Source organism: Populus alba, chromosome 19 (assembly GCF_005239225.2).
Source record: "Populus alba chromosome 19, ASM523922v2, whole genome shotgun sequence".
NCBI lineage: Eukaryota > Viridiplantae > Streptophyta > Magnoliopsida > Malpighiales > Salicaceae > Populus > Populus alba.
The window spans coordinates 22,435,297-22,458,258 of NC_133302.1; positions in this window are offsets into that span (position 1 = coordinate 22,435,297).

Genomic DNA, 22,962 nt, shown 5'->3' on the forward strand with positions numbered 1-22,962 from the left:
ACAGCATACTGCTCAAGAGGATCATCACACAACCGAAATTCAAGGCAATGATTGCACACGCAAACCGTCGGCATCGAAGTCGGAATGCCGCGAAAACTCATCGAGTCAAAGCGTTTCTCTGTTGAGGAAGAAGTATAAGAGAACAAGTAGCGAAGCATACATGCTCAAGAGGGATCACCCCGAATTCAAAGGAAATTGAATATTCGCGACCGGGCATCGATTTCGAATGCCGTGAAGAATCATCGAGTCAAAGCGTTTGGCCGTTTGCTGGAAAGAGGTCTCATGTAGACAAGCAGCGGAAGCATACATGCTCAAGAGGATCACCCGAAATTGCAAATGGCAAGCTCAATTTCGGCAACCGGCATAGGCCAACGAATTTCGAGATGCCGCCAAACTCATCGAGTGAAAGCCTTCCTCCCGTTTGAGGAAAGGAAGTATAATGTAGACTCCAAGAGATCGGAATACACCCGAAATTTTCTGCACACTCAATTTGGCCAACCGGATCACTACATTTAGAAGCCATACATGCTCAAGATCACCCAAATTCAACAGGAAACTGAATTTCGGCAACCGGGGCATCGATTTCGAAATGCCGCGAAACTCACCGGTCAAAGCGTTTTCCCGTTTGCGGAAGAAGTCTGATGTAGAACAAGTAGCAGAAGCATACATGCTCAAGAGGGATCACCCGAAATTCAAAGCCAAATGAATTTCGGCAACCGTGGCATCGAAGGCGGAATGCCGCGAAACTCACCGAGTCAAAGCGTTTCACAATTTGAGGAAGAAATATGATGTAGAACAAGTACCGGAAGCATACATGCTTCAAGAGGATCCACCCGAAATGCAAAGGCAACTGAATTCGGCAACCGGGCATCGAAGTAGGAATGCCGCGAAACTCAACGAGTCAAAGCCTTCTCCGTTTGAGGAAGAAGTGATGATGTACAACAGTAGCGGAAGCATACATGCTCAAGAGGGATCACCCAAATTCAAAGGCAACTCAATTTCGGCAACCGGGGCATCGATTTCGGAATGCCGCGAAACTCACGAGTCAAAGCGTTCGCCGTTTGCGGAAGAAGTCTGATGTAAACAAGTAGCGAAGCATACTATGCAAGAGGATCACCCGAAATTCAAAGCCAAATGATTTCGGCAACCGTGGCATCGAAGTGGGAATGCCGCGAAACTCACGAGTCAAAGCGTTTCACAGTTTGAGGAAGAAGTATGATGTAGAACAAGTAGCGTAGCATACGATGCTCAAGGGGATCACCCGAATGCCAAAGGCAACTGAATTTCGCAACCGTGGCATCGAAGTCGGAATGCGCGCGAAACTCATCGAGTCAAAAGGCTTTCTCCGTTTGAGGAAAAGTATGATGTACAACAAGTACAGCGACAAATAAAGATACATGGGATCACCCAAAATTCAAAGGCAACTGAATTTCTGGCAACGGATGCATCGATTTCGGAATTTTCCGCGAAAATCACCGAGTCAAAGCGTTTCGCTTTTGCGGAAGAAGTCTGATGTAGAACAAGTAGCGGAAGCATACATGCTCAAGAGGGATCACCCGAAATTCAAAGCCAAATGAATTTCGGCAACCGTGGCATCGAAGTCGGAATGCCGCGAAACTCACCGAGTCAAAGCATTTCACAATTTGAGGAAGAAGATATGACGTTAGAACAAATACCGGAAGCATACATGCTCAAGGATCACCCAAATTCAAAGGCAACAGAACGTTTCGGCAACCGGGCATCGAGTCGAATGCGCGAAACTCACCGAGGTCAAAGCGTTTCGCCGTTGGTGGAAGAAGTCTGATGTAGAACAAGTAGCGGACGCGTACATGCTCAAGAGGGAATCACCCGGGAAATTCAAAGGCAATGGAATTTCAGCCACGTGGCATCGAAGTCGGATGTCGCGAAACTCACCGAGTCAAAGTGTTTTCATGTTTGAGGAAGATATTATGATGATAGAAAAGCAATTAGCGGGAAGCATACAATGCTCAAGAGGATCACCCGAAATTCAAAGGGCAACTGAATTTCAGCAACCGGGGCATCGAAGTCGGAATAGCGCGAAACTCACATAGTCAAAGCGTTTCACCGTTTGCGGAAGAAGTCTGATGAAGAACAAGTAGCGGACGCGTACATGCTCAAGAGGATCACCCGAAATTCAAAGGCAATGGAATTTTCAGCCACCGTGCATCGAAGGCGGAAATGCCGCGAAACTCACCGAGTCAAAGCGTTTCACAATTTGAGGAAGAAATATGATGTAGAACAAGTACCGGAAGCATACATGCTCAAGAGGATCACCCGAAATGCAAAGGCCAACTGAATTGGCAACCGGATCGAAGTAGGAATGCCGCGAAACTCAACGAGTCAAAGCCTTTCTCGTTTGAGGAAGAAGTTATGATGTACAACAAGTAGCGAAGCATACCTCAAGAGGGATCACCCAAATTCAAAGGCAACTCAATTTCGGCAACCGGGGCATCGATTTCGGAATGCCGCGAAACTCACCGAGTCAAAGCGTTTCGCCGTTTGCGGAAGAAGTCTGATGTAGAACAAGTAGCGGAAGCATACATGCTTCAAGAGGATCACCCGAAATTCCAAAGCCAAATGAATTTCGGCAACCGTGGCATCGAAGTCGGAATGCCGGCGAAACTCACGAGTCAAAGCGTTTCACCAGTTTGAGGAAGAAGTATGATGTAGAACAAGTAGCGGTAAGCATACATGCTCAAGAGGATCACCCGAAATGCAAAGGCAACTGAATTTCGGCAACCGTGGCATCGAAGTTTCTGCGAAAACTCATCGAGTCAAAGGCTTTCTTCCGTTTGAGGAAGAAGTATGATGTACAACAAGTAGCGGAAAGCATACATGCTCAAGAGGATCACCAAATTCAAAGGGCACTGAATTTCGGCAACCGCGTTGCATCGATTTCGGAAATGCCGCGAAAATCACCGAGTCAAAGCGTTTCGCTGCTTGCGGAAGAAGTCTGATGTAGAACAAGTAGCGGAAGCATACATGATCAAGAGGGATCACCCGAAATTCAAAGCCAAAATGAATTTTGGGGCAACCGTGCATCGAAGTCGGAATGCCGCGAAACTCACCGAGTCAAAGCATTTCACAATTTGAGGAAGAAGTATGATGTAGAACAAGTACCGGAAGCATACATGCTCAAGAGGGATCACCCAAATTCAAAGGCAACAGAATTTCGGCAACCGGGGCATCGAAGTCGGAATGCTGCGAAAAGCATCGAGTCAAAGCGTTTGGCCGTTTGAGGAAGAACTATGATGTAGGACAAGTAGCGGAAGCATACATGCTCAAGAGGGATCACCCGAAATTAAAAGGCAACTCAATTTCGGCAACCGGGGCATCGAAGGCGGAATGCCGCGAAACTCACCGAGTCAAAGCCTTTCTCCGTTTGAGGAAAGAAGTATGATGTAGAACAAGTAGCGGAAGCATACATGCTCAAGAAGGATCACCCGAAATTCAAAGGCAACTCAATTTCGGCAACCGGGGCATCGAAGTCGGAATGCCGCGAAAATCATCGAGTCAAAGCGTTTCTACGTTTGAGGAAGAAGTATGATGTAGAACAAGTAGCGGAAGCATACATGCTCAAGAGAGATCACCCGAAATTCAAAGGCAACAGAATTTCGGCAACCGGGGCATCGAAGTCGGAATGCCGCGAAAATCATCGATCAAAGCGTTTGGCCGTTTGAGAAGAACTATGATGTAGACAAGCAGCGGATGCATACATGCTCAAGAGGGATCACCCGAAATTAAAAAGCAACTCAATTTCGGCAACCGGGGCATCGAAGTCGGAATGTCGCGAAACTCACCGAGTCAAAGTGTTTCACCGTTTGAGGAAGAATTATGATGTAGAACAATTAGCGGAAGCATACATGCTCAAGAGGGATCACCCGAAATTCAAAGGCAACTGAATTTCAGCAACCGGGGCATCGAAGTCGGAATAGCGCGAAACTCACATAGTCAAAGCGTTTCCCCGTTTGCGGAAGAAGTCTGATGTAGAACAAGGAGCGGTAGCATACATGCTCAAGAGGGATCACCCCAATTCAACGCCAACTGAATTTCGGCAACCGGGGCATCGATTTTGGAATGCCGCGAAACTCACCTAGTCAAAGCGTTTCGCCGTTTGCGGAAGAAGTCTGATGTAGAACAAGGAGCGAAAGCATACATGCTTAAGAGGGATCACCCGAAATTCAAAGGCAATTGAATTTCGGCAACCGTGGCATCGAAGTCGGAATGCACGAAAAACTCAACGAGTCAAAGCGTTTCTCCGTTTGAGGAGAAGTTATGATGTAGAACAAGTAGCGGAAGCATACATGCTCAAGAAGATCACCCGAAATTCAAAGGCACTGAATTTCGGCAACCGGGCATCGAAGTCGGAATGCTGCGAAAAGCATCGAGTCAAAGCGTTTGGCCGTTTGAGGAAGAACTATGATGTAGGACAAGTAGCGGAAGCATACATGCTCAAGAGGGATCACCCGAAATTAAAAGGCAACTCAATTTCGGCAACCGGGGCATCGAAGGCGGAATGCCGCGAAACTCACCGAGTCAAAGCCTTTCTCCGTTTGAGGAAGAAGTATGATGTTAGAAACAAGTAGCGGAAGCATACATGCTCAAGAAGGATCACCGAAATTCAAAGGCAACTCAATTTCGGCAACCGGGGGCATCGAAGTCGGAATGCCGCGAAAATCATCGAGTCAAAGCGTTTCTACGTTTGAGGAAGAAGTATGATGTAGAACAAGTAGCGGAAGCATACATGCTCAAGAGAGATCACCCGAAATTCAAAGGCAACTGAATTTCGGCAACCGGGGCATCGAAGTCGGAATGCCGCGAAAATCATCGAGTCAAAGCGTTTGGCCGTTTGAGGAAGAACTATGATGTAGGGCAAGCAGCGGAAGCATACATGCTCAAGAGGGATCACCCGAAATTAAAAGGCAACTCAATTTCAGCAACCGGGGCATCGAAGTCGGAATGCCGCGAAACTCACCGAGTCAAAGCCTTTCTCCGTTTGAGGAAGAAGTATGATGTAGAACAAGTAGCGGAAGCATACATGCTCAAGAAGGATCACCCGAAATTCAAAGGCAACTCAATTTCGGCAACCGGGGCATCGAAGTCGGAATGCCGCGAAAATCATCGAGTCAAAGCGTTTGGCTGTTTGAGGAAGAACTATGATGTAGGACAAGCAGCGGATGCATACATGCTCAAGAGGGATCACCCGAAATTAAAAAGCAACTCAATTTCGGCAACCGGGGCATCGAAGTCGGAATGCCGCGAAACTCACCGAGTCAAAGCCTTTCTCCCGTTTAAGGAAGAACTCTGATGTAGAACAAGTAGCGAAGCAAACATGCTCAAGAGGGATCACCGAAATTCAAAAGCCAAATGAATTTCGGCAACCGTGGCATCGAAGTCGGAATGCAGCGAAACTCACCGAGTCAAAGCGTTTCACAGTTTGAGGAAGAAGTATGATGTAGAACAAGTACCGGAAGCATACATGCTCAAGAGGGATCACCCAAATTCAAAGGCAACAGAATTTCAGCAACCGGGGCATCGAAGTCAGATTGCCGCGAAACTCACCGAGTCAAAGCATTTCGCCGTTTGTGGAAGAAGTATGATGTACAACAAGTAGCGGAAGCATACAAGCTCAAGAGGGATCACCTGAAATTCAAAGGTAATTGAATTTCAGCCACCGTGGCATCGAAGTCGGAATGTCGCGAAACTCACCGAGTCAAAGTGTTTCACCGTTTGAGGAAGAAGTATGATGTAGAACAAGTAGCGGAAGCATACATGCTCAAGAGGGATCACCCGAAATTCAAAGGCAACTGGATTTCAGCAACCGGGGCATCGAAGTCGGAATAGCGCGAAACTCACATAGTCAAAGCGTTTCACCGTTTGCGGAAGAAGTTTGATGTAGAACAAGTAGCGGTAGCATACATGCTGAAGAGGGATCACCCGAAATGCGAAGGCAACTGAATTTCGGCAAACCGTGGCATCGAAGTCGGAATGCCGCGAATCATCGAGTCAAAGCCTTCTCCGTTTGAGAAGAAGTATGATGTAGAACAAGTAGCGGAAGCATACATGCTCAAGAGGAACACCCGAAATTCAAGCCAAATGATTTCGGCAACCGTGGCATCGAAGTCGGAATGCCGCGAAACTCACCGAGTCAAAGCGTTTCACAATTTGAGGAAGAAGTATGATGTAGAACAAGTAGCGGTAGCATACATGCTCAAGAGGGATCACCCGAAATGCAAAGGCAACTGAATTTCAGCAACCGTGGCATCGAAGTCGGAATTCCGCGAAACTCATCGAGTCAAAGCCTTTCTCCGTTTGAGGAAGAAGTATGATGTACAACAAGTAGCGGAAGCATACATGCTCAAGAGGGATCACCCAAATTCAAAGGCAACTGAATTTCGGCAACCGGTGCATCGATTTCGGAATGCCGCGAAAATCACCGAGTCAAAGCGTTTCGCCGTTTGCGGAAGAAGTCTGATGTAGAACAAGCAGCGGAAGCATAAATGCTCAAGAGGGATCACCCGAAATTCAAAGCCAAATGAATTTCGGCAACCGTGGCATCGAAGTCGGAATGCCGCGAAACACACCGAGTCAAAGCATTTCACAATTTGAGGAAGAAGTATGATGTAGAATAAGTACCGGAAGCATACATGCTCAAGAGGGATCACCCAAATTCAAAGGCAACAGAATTTCGGCAACCGGGGCATCGAAGTCAGAATGCCGCGAAACTCACCGAGTCAAAGCGTTTCGCCGTTGGTGGAAGAAGTCTGATGTAGAACAAGTAGCGGACGCGTACATGCTCAAGAGGGATCACCCGAATTCAAAGGCAACTGAATTTCGGCAACCGGGGCATCGATTTCGGAATGCCGCGAAACTCACTGAGTCAAAGCGTTTCACAATTTGAGGAAGAAGTATGATATAGAACAAGTACCGGAAGCATACATGCTCAAGAGGGATCACCCGAAATTCAAAGGCAACTCAATTTCGGCAACCGGGGCATCCAAGTCGGAATGCCGCGAAACTCACCGAGTCAAAGGGTTTCGCCGTTTGCGGAAGAACTCTGACGTAGAACATGTACCGGAAGCATACGTGCTCAAGAGGGATCACCCGAAATTCTAAGCCAATTGAATTTCGGGAACCGTGGCATCGAAGTCTGAATGCCGCGAAACTCACCGAGTCAAAGCGTTTCACAATTTGAGGAAGAAGTATGATGTAGCACAAATACCGGAAGCATACATGCTCAAGAGGGATCACCCAAATTCAAAGGCAACTGAATTTCGCTAACCGGGGCATCGATTTCGGAATGCCGCGAAACTCACCAGGTCAAAGCGTTTCGCCGTTTGCGGAAGAACTCTGATGTAGAACAAGTAGCAGAAGCATACATGCTCAAGAGGGATCACCCGAAATTCAAATGCAATTGAATTTCGGCAACCGTGGCATCGAAAGTTGGAATGCTTCGAAACTCACCGAGTCAAAGCGTTTCTCCGTTTGAGGAAGAAGTATGATGTAGAACAAGTAGCGGAAGCATACATGCTCAACAGAGATCACCCGAAATTTAAAGGCAACTGAATTTCGGCAACCGGGGCCTCAAAGTCGGAATGCCGCGAAACTCACCGAGTCAAAGCGTTTCGCCGTTTGCGGAAGAAGTCTGACGTAGAACAAGTACCGGAAGCATACGTGCTCAAGAGGGATCACCCGAAATTCAAAGCGAATGAATTTCGGCAACCGTGGCATCGAAGTCTGAAAGCCGCGAAACTCACCGAGTCAAAGCGTTTCACCGTTTGTGGAAGAAGTCTGACGTAGCACAAGTACCGGAAGCATACATGCTCAAGAGGGATCACCCAAATTCAAAGGCAACTGAATTTCGGCAAACCGGGGAATCGATTTTGGAATGCCGTGAAACTCACCAGGTCAAAGCGTTTCGCCGTTTGCGGAAGAAGTCTGATGTAGGACAAGTAGCGGAAGCATACATGCTCAAGAAGGATCACCCGAAATTCAAAGCCAATTGAATTTCGGCAACCGTGGCATCGAAGTCGTAATGCCGCGAAACTCACCGAGTCAAAGCGTTTCAGAATTTGAGGAAGAAGTATGATGTAGAACAAGTACCGGAAGCATACATGCTCAAGAGGGATTACCCAAATTCAAAGGCAACTGAATTTCGGCAACCGGGCCATAGATTTCGGAATGCCGCGAAACTCACCAGGTCAAAGCGTTTCGCCGTTTTCGTAAGAAGTCTGATGTAGAACAAGTAGCGGAAGCATACATGTTCAAGAGGGATCACCCGAAATTCAAAGCCAATTGAATTTCAGTAACCGTGGCATCGAAGTCGGAATGCCGCGAAACTCACCGAGTCAAAGCGTTTCACAATTTGAGGAAGAAGTATGATGTAGAACAAGTACCGGAAGCATACATGCTCAAGAGGGATCACCCAAATTCAAAGGCAACAGAATTTCGGCAACCGGGGCATCGAAGTCAGAATGCCGCGAAACTCACCGAGTCAAAGCGTTTCGCCGTTGGTGGAAGAAGTCTGATGTAGAACAAGTAGCGGACGCGTACATGCTCAAGAGGGATCACCCGAATTCAAAGGCAACTGAATTTCGGCAACCGGGGCATCGATTTCGGAATGCCGCGAAAGTCACTGAGTCAAAGCGTTTCACAATTTGAGGAAGAAGTATGATATAGAACAAGTATATGTTTATATCATCGTATTGCACAAGTATACGTTTCAATTTGAATGCAGGTATATCTCACAATTCAAAGGATTTATTGATGTGATTAACTATTGAAAGTGAAGAGACAAAAAGAGGACTAGGCTAAGAGAAGAGATGTTGGTTCAATTCCAAACTCGAACACCATTCGGTTATTGGATCATAACTGGAGTTGTAGAACTCGGATTTAGGTCTACTTTATATGAATCGAAAAGCTAAGACATAGACCTACAACTTTCATGAAGAGTCCAAGACTCAAATCTACCGTTTTCAAGTTCAAATCTTAGGAACAACGGAGAAGTCGGAACCTGTCCTGCAGCTCGGACACTGTTCGGTTTTCAGCTCATATCTTGAGTTCTAGAAGTCCAAATGATCTCTGGTTTTTTTTGTTGGAAAGCTAAGACAATTGCCCACAGCTTTAATGGAACAAAGGGCTCTAATTATGATGTTAGCAATGACGTTTTGACCAGCCAACAATATCAATAACCAGCCAATAATGTCAAGAACCAGCAGCCAACATTGTCAAAAACCAGCCACCAAATCAATGGTTGGCCACCAACTAAATAGTTTGTCAACCAATCAATAGTTCTAATTTTTAGCCTATAAAAGAGGCATTTGCCATGTATTTATATATTATTTTTCAGATCAAAATCATCTTCTTGCTTTCTCTCTTTGTAATGTTCAACTTTTCTTTCATGCTATATTAATATCTTGTTTATGCTTTTTTTCATTTCCTTTCCTATACTTAGTTAACTTATATCATGTTTATGTTCTTATATTGTTTATTTATGTTTTTCTTCTTCATTATGTTTAGCTAAGTTAATTATGTCAAGTGAAAAGGTTTCACTAGTGTGTTAGAATAGATATAATATAAACTTAACATGGACTTTAATGTTTATATCCAAGAAAGATTGTTATTAACATGTTTTATCTTTTTTATCTTACTAATTCTTAATACCTTGCTTAATGTTTAATCTAGATTTGTGTTGTATAACACTTGGTACATCAAATGCTTGATCCTTCATAGTTTTCGCCGACATCATTATTATGATAGGAACTTGATTTGTTGTTAACATAAACTAGCAACATGAATGCCTGATGATATTTATAAGTATGGTGTTACTTAGATAAATAATTAATATAATCATGTTAACAATTTATAATGAGCTATAACGATAAATCATCCGATTGGAACCTCCTTTGTGTGTGGTTTCCAGTTGAGTAATAAAAAGAGTTTATATTATATTTATTTTGAAATACCATTAGTGAATCCTCTAACCTTGACATTTGTTTTATTATTGTTTTAATCCTTACATCAACCTTACCTCTCAAAGCTCTCTTTATTATTACTACTACTATATTATTATTTACATTCTTGTTATATTATATGTACGTTAAGTATGCTCTGTGTTTGATCAAGGATCCTGACATTGTTGGTCTTGCCTTGTTCATTCGCATCAGAAATCTGTTTATATTATATAATATATCTCTTTAATATTTTCATAAACTCAGTATATAGGCTGGAAACCTGTGACCCGATCTTTTAGATCATTCTCAGGTATAACAACGCCACGTACTGAGTATTATTATTATTACTCTTAGTATTACTATTATATTTGTTATTGTTGTTGTTGTTATCGTGTTGTTATTATATAATTTATACAATTAACCTCCTTGTGGTTCGACCCCGGTCTTGCCGGGTTATTTATTACTTCGACACTCCTGCACTTGGGAGAAGACATCAATCTTTTGGTCGTGTCAACATGCTCAAGAGGGATCACCCGAATTCAAAGGCAACTGAATTTCGGCAACAGGGGCATCGATTTCGGAATGCCGCGAAACTCATCGAGTCAAAGCGTTCCTCTGTTTGAGGAAGAAGTATGATGTAGAACAAGGAGCGCAAGCATACATGCTCAAGAGAGATCACCCGAAATTCAAAGGCAACTGAATTTCGGCAAATAGGGCATCGAAGTCGGAATGCCGCGAAAATCATCGAGTCAAAGCGTTTGGCCGTTTGCGGAAGAAGTCTGATGTAGGACAAGCAGCGGAAGCATACATGCTCAAGAGGGATCACCCGAAATTCAAAGCGAATTGAATTTCGGCAACCGTGGCATCGAAGTCGGAATGCCGCGAAACTCACCGAGTCAAAGCGTTTCACAATTTGAGGAAGAAGTATGATGTAGAACAAGTACCGGAAGCATACATGCTCAAGAGGGATCACCCAAATTCAAAGGCAACTGAATTTCGGCAACCGGGGCATCGATTTTGGAATGCCGCGAAACACATCGAGTCAAAGCGTTTCGCCGTTTGCGGAAGAAGTCTGATGTAGAACAAGTAGCGGAAGCATACATGCTCAAGAGGGATCACCCGAAATTCAAAGGCAACTCAATTTCGACAACCGGGGCATCGAAGTCGGAATGCCGCGAAACTCACCGAGTCAAAGCGTTTCTCCTTTGAGGAAGAAGTATGATATAGAACAAGTAGCGGAAGCATACATGCTCAAGAGAGATCACCCGAAATTCAAAGGCAACTGAATTTCGGCAACCGGGGCATCAAAGTCGGAATGCCGCGAAACTCACCGAGTCAAAGCGTTTCACAATTTGAGGAAGAAGTATGATGTAGAACAAGTACCGGAAGCATACATGCTCAAGAGGGATCACCCAAATTCAAAGGCAAATGAATTTCGGCAACCGGGCCATAGATTTCGGAATGCCGCGAAACTCACCAGGTCAAAGCGTTTCGCCGTTTTCGTAAGAAGTCTGATGTCGAACAAGTAGCGGAAGCATACATGCTCAAGAGGGATCACCCGAAATTCAAAGCCAATTGAATTTCAGCAACCGTGGCATCGAAGTCGGAATGCCGCGAAACTCACCGAGTCAAAGCGTTTCACAATTTGAGGAAGAAGTATGATGTAGAACAAGTACCGGAAGCATACATGCTCAAGAGGGATCACCCAAATTCAAAGGCAACTGAATTTTCGGCAACCGGGGCATCGATTTCGGAATGCCGCGAAACTCACCGAGTCAAAGCGTTTAGCCGTTTGCGGAAGAAGTCTGATGTAGAACAAGTAGTGGAACCATACATGCTCAAGAGGGATCACCCGAATTCAAAGGCAACTGAATTTCGGCAACCGGGGCATCGATTTTGGAATGCCGCGAAACTCACCAGGTCAAAGCGTTTCACCGTTTGCGGAAGAAGTCTGATGTAGGACAAGCAGCGGAAGCATACATGCTCAAGAAGGATCACCCGAAATTCAAAGCCAATTGAATTTCGGCAACCGTGGCATCGAAGTCGGAATGCCGCGAAACTCACCGAGTCAAAGCGTTTCAGAATTTGAGGAAGAAGTATGATGTAGAACAAGTACCGGAAGCATACATGCTCAAGAGGGATCACCCAAATTCAAAGGCAACTGAATTTCGGCAACCGAGCCATAGATTTCGGAATGCCGCGAAACTCACCAGGTCAAAGCGTTTCGCCGTTTTCGTAAGAAGTCTGATGTAGAACAAGTAGCGGAAGCATACATGCTCAAGAGGGATCACCCGAAATTCAAAGCCAATTGAATTTCAGCAACCGTGGCATCGAAGTCGGAATGCCGCGAAACTCACCGAGTCAAAGCGTTTCACAATTTGAGGAAGAAGTATGATGTAGAACAAGTACCGGAAGCATACATGCTCAAGAGGGATCACCCAAATTCAAAGGCAACTGAATTTCGGCAACCGGGGCATCGATTTCGGAATGCCGCGAAACTCACCGAGTCAAAGCGTTTAGCCGTTTGCGGAAGAAGTCTGATGTTAGAACAAGTAGCGGAAGCATACATGCTCAAGAGGGATCACCCGAATTCAAAGGCAACTGAATTTCGGCAACCGGGGCATCGATTTCGGAATGCCGCGAAACTCATCGAGTCAAAGCGTTTCGCCGTTTGCGGAACAAGTCTGATGTAGAACAAGTAGCGGAAGCATACATGCTCAAGAGGGATCACCCGAATTTCAAAGGCAATTGAATTTCGGCAACCGTGACATCGAAGTCGGAATGCCGCGAAACTCACCGAGTCAAAGCGTTCCTCCGTTTGAGGAAGAAGTATGATGTAGAACAAGGAGCGAAAGCATACATGCTCAAGAGAGATCACCCGAAATTCAAAGGCAACTGAATTTCGGCAAACAGGGCATCGAAGTCGGAATGCCGCGAAAATCATCGAGTCAAAGCGTTTCGGCCGTTTGCGGAAGAAGTCTGATGTAGGACAAGCAGCGGAAGCATACATGCTCAAGAGGGATCACCCGAAATTCAAAGCGAATTGAATTTCGGCAACCGTGGCATCGAAGTCGGAATGCCGCGAAACTCACCGAGTCAAAGCGTTTCACAATTTGAGGAAGAAGTATGATGTAGAACAAGTACCGGAAGCATACATGCTCAAGAGGGATCACCCAAATTCAAAGGCAACTGAATTTCGGCAACCGGGGCATCGATTTCGGAATGCCGCGAAACTCACCGAGTCAAAGCGTTTCGCCGTTTGCGGAAGAAGTCTGATGTAGAACAAGTAGCGGAAGCATACATGCTCAAGAGGGATCACCCGAAATTCAAAGGCAACTGAATTTTTGGCAACCATGGGGCATCGAAGTCGGAATGCCGCGAAACTCACCGAGTCAAAGCGTTTGGTCGTTGGCGGAAGAAGTCTGATGTAGGACAAGCAGCGGAAGCGTACATGCTCAAGAGGGATCACCCGAAATTCAAAGGCAACTCAATTTCGGCAATCGGGGCAATGAAGTCGGAATGCCGCGAAACTCACCGAGTCAAAGCGTTTCTCCGTTTGAGGAAGAAGTATGATATAGAACAAGTAGCGGAAGCATACATGCTCAAGAGAGATCACCCGAAATTCAAAGGCAACTGAATTTCGGCAACCGGGGCATCAAAGTCGGAATGCCGCGAAACTCACCGAGTCAAAGCGTTTCACAATTTGAGGAAGAAGTATGATGTAGAAGAAGTATCGGAAGCATACATGCTCAAGAGGGATCACCCAAATTCAAAGGCAACTGAATTTCGGCAACCGGGGCATCGATTTCGGAATGCCGCGAAACTCACCGAGTCAAAGCGTTTAGCCGTTTGCGGAAGAAGTCTGATGTAGAACAAGTAGCGGAAAGCATACATGCTCAAGAGGGATCACCCGAAATTCAAAGCCAATTGAATTTCAGCAACCGTGGCATCGAAGTCGGAATGCCGCGAAACTCACCGAGTCAAAGCGTTTCACAATTTGAGGAAGAAGTATGATGTAGAACAAGTACCGGAAGCATACATGCTCAAGAGGGATCACCCAAATTCAAAGGCAACTGAATTTTGGCAACCGGGGCATCGATTTTGGAATGCCGCGAAACTCACCGAGTCAAAGCGTTTAGCCGTTTGCGGAAGAAGTCTGATGTAGAACAAGTAGCGGAAGCATACATGCTCAAGAGGGATCACCCGAATTCAAAGGCAACTGAATTTCGGCAACCGGGGCATCGATTTCGGAATGCCGCGAAACTCATCGAGTCAAAGCGTTTCGCCGTTTCCGGAACAAGTCTGATGTAGAACAAGTAGCGGAAGCATACATGCTCAAGAGGGATCACCCGAATTTCAAAGGCAATTGAATTTCGGCAACCGTGACATCGAAGTCGGAATGCCGCGAAACTCACCGAGTCAAAGCGTTCCTCAGTTTGAGGAAGAAGTATGATGTAGAACAAGGAGCGAAAGCATACATGCTCAAGAGAGATCACCCGAAATTCAAAGGCAACTGAATTTCGGCAAACAGGGCATCGAAGTCGGAATGCCGCGAAAATTATCGAGTCAAAGCGTTCGGCCGTTTGCGGAAGAAGTATGATGTAGAACAAGGAGCGAAAGCATACATGCTCAAGAGAGATCACCCGAAATTCAAAGGCAACTGAATTTCGGCAAACAGGGCATCGAAGTCGGAATGCCGCGAAAATTATCGAGTCAAAGCGTTCGGCCGTTTGCGGAAGAAGTCTGATGTAGGACAAGCAGCGGAAGCATACATGCTCAAGAGGGATCACCCGAAATTCAAAGCGAATTGAATTTCGGCAACCGTGGCATCGAAGTCGGAATGCCGCGAAACTCACCGAGTCAAAGCGTTTCACACTTTGAGGAAGAAGTATGATGTAGAACAAGTACCAGAAGCATACATGCTCAAGAGGGATCACCCAAATTCAAAGGCAACTGAATTTCGGCAACCGGGGCATCGATTTCGGAATGCCGCGAAACTCACCTAGTCAAAGCGTTTCGCCGTTTGCGGAAGAAGTCTGATGTAGAACAAGTAGCGGAAGCATACATGCTCAAGAGGGATCACCCGAAATTCAAAGGCAACTGAATTTTGGCAACCATGGCATCGAAGTCGGAATGCCGCGAAACTCACCGAGTCAAAGCGTTTGGTCGTTGGCGGAAGAAGTCTGATGTAGGACAAGCAGCGGAAGCGTACATGCTCAAGAGGGATCACCCGAAATTCAAAGGCAACTCAATTTCGGCAACCGGGGCATTGAAGTCGGAATGCCGCGAAACTCACCGAGTCAAAGCGTTTCTCCGTTTGAGGAAGAAGTATGATATAGAACAAGTAGCGGAAGCATACATGCTCAAGAGAGATCACCCGAAATTCAAAGGCAACTGAATTTCGGCAACCGGGGCATCAAAGTCGGAATGCCGCGAAACTCACCGAGTCAAAGCGTTTCACAATTTGAGGATGAAGTATGATGTAGAAGAAGTATCGGAAGCATACATGCTCAAGAGGGATCACCCAAATTCAAAGGCAACTGAATTTCGGCAACCGGGGCATCGATTTCGGAATGCCGCGAAACTCACCGAGTCAAAGCCTTTAGCCGTTTGCGGAAGAAGTCTGATGTAGAACAAGTAGCGGAAGCATACATGCTCAAGAGGGATCACCCGAATTCAAAGGCAACTGAATTTCGGCAACTGGGGGATCGATTTCGGAATGCCGCGAAACTCATCGAGTCAAAGCGTTTCGCCGTTTGCGGAACAAGTCTGATGTAGAACAAGTAGCGGAAGTATATATGCTCAAGAGGGATCACCCGAAATGCAAAGGCAACTGATTTTCGGCAAACCAGGGCATCGAAGTCGGAATGCCGCGAAACTCACCGAGTCAAAGCGTTTCGCCGTTTGCGGAAGAAGTCTGATGTAGAAAAAGTAGCGGAAGCATACATGCTCAAAAGGGATCACCCGAAATTCAAAGGCAACTGAATTTCGGCAACCGGGGCATCGATTTCGGAATGCCGCGAAACTCACCGAGTCAAAGCGTTTCGCCGTTTGCGGAAGAAGTCTGATGTAGAACAAGCAGCGGAAGCATACATGCTCAAGAGGGATCACCCGAAATTCAAAGGCAACTGAATTTTGGCAACCATGGCATCGAAGTCGGAATGCCGCGAAACTCACCGAGTCAAAGCGTTTGGTCGTTGGCGGAAGAAGTCTGATGTAGGACAAGCAGCGGAAGCATACATGCTCAAGAGGGATCACCCGAAATTCAAAGGCAACTCAATTTCGGCAACCGGGGCATTGAAGTCGGAATGCCGCGAAACTCACCGAGTCAAAGCGTTTCTCCGTTTGAGGAAGAAGTATGATATAGAACAAGTAGCGGAAGCATACATGCTCAAGAGAGATCACCCGAAATTCAAAGGCAACTGAATTTCGGCAACCGGGGCATCAAAGTCGGAATGCCGCGAAACTCACCGAGTCAAAGCGTTTCGCCGTTTGCGGAAGAAGTCTGATGTAGAAAAGTAGCGGAAGCATACATGCTCAAAAGGGATCACCCGAAATTCAAAGGCAACTGAATTTCGGCAACCGGGGCATCGATTTCGGAATGCCGCGAAAGTCACCGAGTCAAAGCGTTTCGCCGTTTGCGGAAGAAGTCTGATGTAGAACAAGCAGCGGAAGCATACATGCTCAAGAGGGATCACCCGAAATTCAAAGGCAACTGAATTTCAGCAACCGGGGCATCGATTTCAGAATGCCGCGAAACTCACCGAGTCAAAGCGTTTCGCCGTTTGCGGAAGAAGTCTGATGTAGAACAAGTAGCGGAAGCATACATGCTCAAGAGGGATCACCCAAAATTCAAAGGCAATTGAATTTCGGCAACCGTGGCATCGAAGTCGGAATGCCACGAAACTCACCAGGTCAAAGCGTTTCTCCGTTTGAGGAAGAAGTATGATGTAGGAGAAGCAGCGGAAGCATACATGCTCAAGAGGGATCACCCGAAATTCAAAGGCAACTCAATTTCGGCAACCGGGGCATCGAAGTCGGAATGCCGCGAAACTCACCGAGTCAAAGCGTTCCGGCGTTTGCGGAAGAAGTCTGATGGAGAACAAGGAGCGGAAGCATACAAGCTCAAGAGGGATCACCCGAAATTCAAAGTCAATTGAATTTCGGCAACCGTGGCATCGAAGTCGGAATGCGCGAAACTCACCGAGTCAAAACGTTTCGCTGTTTGAGGAAGAAGTATGATTTAGAACAAGTAGCGGAAAGCATATATGCTCAAGAGGGATCACCCGAAATTCAAAGGCAAACTTAATTTCGGCAACCGGGCATCGATGTCGGAATGCCGCGAAACTCACCGAGTCAAAGCGTATTCGCCGTTTGAGGAAGAAGTATGATTTAGAACAAGTAGCGGACGCATACATGCTCAAGAGGATCACCCAAAATTCAAAAGCCAACTGAATTTTGGCAACCGTGGGCATCGAAGTCGGAATGCGGCGAAAGTCACCGAGTCAAAGCGTTTCTCCATTTGAGGAAGAAGTATGATGTAGAACAAGTAGCGGAAGCATACATGCTCAAGAGGATCACCCAAAATTCAAAGGCAACTGAATTTCGGCAACCGGGGCATCGAAGTCGGAATGCCGCGAAAATCATCGAGTCAAAGTGTTTGGCCGTTTGCGGAAGAAGTCTGATGTAGGACAAGCAGCGGAAGCATACATGCTCAAGAGGGATCACCCGAAATTCAAAGCCAACTGAATTTCGGCAACCAGGGCATCGAAGTCGGAATGCCGCGAAACTCACCGAGTCAAAGCGTTTCACAATTTGAGGAAGAAGTATGATGTAGAACAAGTACCGGAAGCATACATGCTCAGGAGGGATCACCCAAATTCAAAGGCAACTGAATTTCGGCAATTGTGGCATCGAAGTCGGAATGCCGCGAAACTCACCGAGTCAAAGCGTTTCTCCGTTTGAGGAAGAAGTATGATGTAGAACAAGTAGCGGAAGAATACATGCTCAAGAGGGATTACCCGAAATGCAAAGGCAACTGAATTTCGGCAACCAGGGCATCGAAGTTGGAATGCCGCGAAACTCACCGAGTCAATGCGTTTCTCCGTTTGAGGAAGAAGTATGAGTTAGAACAAGTAGCGGAAGCATACATGCTCAAGAGGGATCACCCGAAATTCTAAGGCAATTGAATTTCGGCAACCGGGGCATCGATTTCGGAATGCCGCGAAACTCACCAGGTCAAAGCCTTTCTCCGATTGAGGAAGAAGTATGATGTAGAACAAGGAGCGAAAGCATACAAGAGGGATCACCCGAAATGCAAAGGCAACTGAATTTCGGCAACCATGGCATCGAAGTCGGAATGCCGCGAACCTCACCAAGTCAAAGCGTTTCGCCGTTTGTGGAAGAAGTCTGATGTAGATCAAGTAGCGGAAGTATATATGCTCAAGAGGGATCACCCGAAATGCAAAGGCAACTGATTTTCGGCAACCAGGGCATCGAAGTCGGAATGCCGCGAAACTCACCGAGTCAAAGCGTTTCGCCGTTTGCGGAAGAAGTCTGATGTAGAAAAAGTAGCGGAAGCATACATGCTCAAAAGGGATCACCCGAAATTCAAAGGCAACTGAATTTCGGCGACCGGGGCATCGATTTCGGAATGCCGCGAAACTCACCGAGTCAACGCGTTTCGCCGTTTGCGGAAGAAGTCTGATGTAGAACAAGCAGCGGAAGCATATATGCTCAAGAGGGATCACCCGAAATTCAAAGGCAACTGAATTTCAGCAACCGGGGCATCGATTTCAGAATGCCGCGAAACTCACCGAGTCAAAGCGTTTCGCCGTTTGCGGAAGAAGTCTGATGTAGAACAAGTAGCGGAAGCATACATGCTCAAGAGGGATCACCCAAAATTCAAAGGCAATTGAATTTCGGCAACCGTGGCATCGAAGTCGGAATGCCACGAAACTCACCGAGTCAAAGCCTTTCTCCGATTGAGGAAGAAGTATGATGTAGAACAAGTAGCGGAAGCATACATGCTAAAGAGGGATCACCAGAAATTCAAAGGCAACTCAATTTCGGCAACCGGGGCATCGAAGCCGGAATGCCGCGAAACTCACCGAGTCAAAGCGTTTCGCCGTTTGCGGAAGAAGTCTGATGTAGAACAAGTAGCGGAAGCATACATGCTCAAGAGGGATCACCCGAAATTCAAAGCCAATTGAATTTCGGCAACCGTGGCATCGAAGTCGGAATGCCGCGAAAACTCACCGAGTCAAAGGTTTCACAATTTGAGGAAGAAGTATGATGTAGAACAAGTACCGGAAGCATACATGCTCAAGAGGGATCACCCAAATTCAAAGGCAACTGAATTTCGGCAACCGGGCATCGATTTCGGAATGCCGCGAAACTCACCAGGTTAAAGCGTTTGGCCGTTTGCGGAAGAAGTCTGATGTAGAACAAGCAGCGGAAGCATATATGCTCAAGAGGGATCACCCGAAATTCAAAGGCAACTGAATTTCAGCAACCGGGGCATCGATTTCAGAATGCCGCGAAACTCACCGAGTCAAAGCGTTTCGCCGTTTGCGGAAGAAGTCTGATGTAGAACAAGTAGCGGAAGCATACATGCTCAAGAGGGATCACCCAAAATTCAAAGGCAATTGAATTTCGGCAACCGTGGCATCGAAGTCGGAATGCCACGAAACTCACCAGGTCAAAGCGTTTCTCCGTTTGAGGAAGAAGTATGATGTAGGAGAAGCAGCGGAAGCATACATGCTCAAGAGGGATCACCCGAAATTCAAAGGCAACTCAATTTCGGCAACCGGGGCATCGAAGTCGGAATGCCGCGAAACTCACCGAGTCAAAGCGTTCCGGCGTTTGCGGAAGAAGTCTGATGGAGAACAAGGAGCGGAAGCATACAAGCTCAAGAGGGATCACCCGAAATTCAAAGTCAATTGAATTTCGGCAACCGTGGCATCGAAGTCGGAATGCCGCGAAACTCACCGAGTCAAAACGTTTCGCTGTTTGAGGAAGAAGTATGATTTAGAACAAGTAGCGGAAGCATATATGCTCAAGAGGGATCACCCGAAATTCAAAGGCAACTTAATTTCGGCAACCGGGGCATCGATGTCGGAATGCCGCGAAAACTCACCGAGTCAAAGCGTATCGCCGTTTGAGGAAGAAGTATGATTTAGAACAAGTAGCGGACGCATACATGCTCAAGAGGGATCACCCAAAATTCAAAGCCAACTGAATTTTGGCAACCGTGGCATCGAAGTCGGAATGCGGCGAAAGTCACCGAGTCAAAGCGTTTCTCCATTTGAGGAAGAAGTATGATGTAGAACAAGTAGCGGAAGCATACATGCTCAAGAGAGATCACCCAAAATTCAAAGGCAACTGAATTTCGGCAACCGGGGCATCGAAGTCGGAATGCCGCGAAAATCATCGAGTCAAAGTGTTTGGCCGTTTGCGGAAGAAGTCTGATGTAGGACAAGCAGCGGAAGCATACATGCTCAAGAGGGATCACCCGAAATTCAAAGCCAACTGAATTTCGGCAACCAGGGCATCGAAGTCGGAATGCCGCGAAACTCACCGAGTCAAAGCGTTTCACAATTTGAGGAAGAAGTATGATGTAGAACAAGTACCGGAAGCATACATGCTCAGGAGGGATCACCCAAATTCAAAGGCAACTGAATTTCGGCAATTGTGGCATCGAAGTCGGAATGCCGCGAAACTCACCGAGTCAAAGCGTTTCTCCGTTTGAGGAAGAAGTATGATGTAGAACAAGTAGCGGAAGAATACATGCTCAAGAGGGATTACCCGAAATGCAAAGGCAACTGAATTTCGGCAACCAGGGCATCGAAGTTGGAATGCCGCGAAACTCACCGAGTCAATGCGTTTCTCCGTTTGAGGAAGAAGTATGAGTTAGAACAAGTAGCGGAAGCATACATGCTCAAGAGGGATCACCCGAAATTCTAAGGCAATTGAATTTCGGCAACCGGGGCATCGATTTCGGAATGCCGCGAAACTCACCAGGTCAAAGCCTTTCTCCGATTGAGGAAGAAGTATGATGTAGAACAAGGAGCGAAAGCATACAAGAGGGATCACCCGAAATGCAAAGGCAACTGAATTTCGCAACCATGGCATCGAAGTCGGAAATGCCGCGAACCTCACCAAGTCAAAGCGTTTCGCCGTTTGTGGAAGAAGTCTGATGTAGAACAAGTAGCGGAAGCATACATGCTCAAGAGGGATCACCCGAAATGCAAAGGCAACTGATTTTCGGCAACCAGGGCATCGAAGTCGGAATGCCGCGAAACTCACCGAGTCAAAGCGTTTCGCCGTTTGCGGAAGAAGTCTGATGTAGAAAAAGTAGCGGAAGCATACATGCTCAAAAGGGATCACCCGAAATTCAAAGGCAACTGAATTTCGGCAACCGGGGCATCGATTTCGGAATGCCGCGAAACTCACCGAGTCAAAGCGTTTCGCCGTTTGCGGAAGAAGTCTGATGTAGAACAAGCAGCGGAAGCATACATGCTCAAGAGGGATCACCCGAAATTCAAAGGCAACTGAATTTCAGCAACCGGGGCATCGATTTCAGAATGCCGCGAAACTCACCGAGTCAAAGCGTTTCGCCGTTTGCGGAAGAAGTCTGATGTAGAACAAGTAGCGGAAGCATACATGCTCAAGAGGGATCACCCAAAATTCAAAGCCAATTGAATTTCGGCAACCGTGGCATCGAAGTCGGAATGCCACGAAACTCACCGAGTCAAAGCCTTTCTCCGATTGAGGAAGAAGTATGATGTAGAACAAGTAGCGGAAGCATACATGCTCAAGAGGGATCACCAGAAATTCAAAGGCAACTGAATTTCGGCAACCGGGGCATCGAAGTCGGAATGCCGCGAAACTCACCGAGTCAAAGCGTTTCGCCGTTTGCGGAAGAAGTCTGATGTAGAACAAGTAGCGGAAGCATACATGCTCAAGAGGGATCACCCGAAATTCAAAGCCAATTGAATTTCGGCAACCGTGGCATCGAAGTCGGAATGCCGCGAAAACTCACCGAGTCAAAGCGTTTCACAATTTGAGGAAGAAGTATGATGTAGAACAAGTACCGGAAGCATACATGCTCAAGAGGATCACCCAAATTCAAAGGCAACTGAATTTCGGCAACCGGGCATCGAAGTCGGAATGCCGCGAAACTCACCAGGTCAAAGCGTTTGGCCGTTTGCGGAAGAAGTCTGATGTAGAACAAGCAGCGGAAGCATACATGCTCAAGAGGGATCACCCGAAATTCAAAGGCAACTAAATTTCGGCAACCGTGGCATCGAAGTCGGAATGCCGCGAAACTCATCGAGTCAAAGCGTTTCTCCATTTGAGGAAGAAGTATGATGTAGAACAAGTAGCGGAAGCATAAATGCTCAAGATAGATCACCCGAAATTCAAAGGCAACTGAATTTCGGCAACCGGCGCATCGAAGTCGGAATGCCGCGAAAATCATCGAGTTAAAGCGCTTGGCCGTTTTGCGGAAGAAGTCTGATGTAGGACAAGCAGCGGAAGCATACATGCTCAAGAGGGATCACCCGAAATTCAAAGGCAACCCAATTTCGGCAACCGGGGCATCGAAGTCGGAATGCCGCGAAACTCACCGAGTCAAAGCCTTTCTCCGTTTGCGGAAGAAGTCTGATGTAGAACAAGTAGCGGAAGCATACATGCTCAAGAGGGATCACCCGAAATTCAAAGCCAACTGAATTTCGTTAACCGTGGCATCGAAGTCTGAATGCCGCGAAACTCACCGAGTCAAAGCGTTTATTTGAGGAAGAAGTATGATGTAGGAACAAGTAGCGGAAGCATACATGCTCAAGAGGGATCACCCAAATTCAAAGGCAACTGAATTTCGGCAACCGGGGCATCGAAGTCGGAATGCCGCGAAACTCACCAGGTCAAAGCGTTTCGCCGTTTAAGTAGTCTGATGTAGAACAAGTAGCGAAGCATACATGCTCAAGAG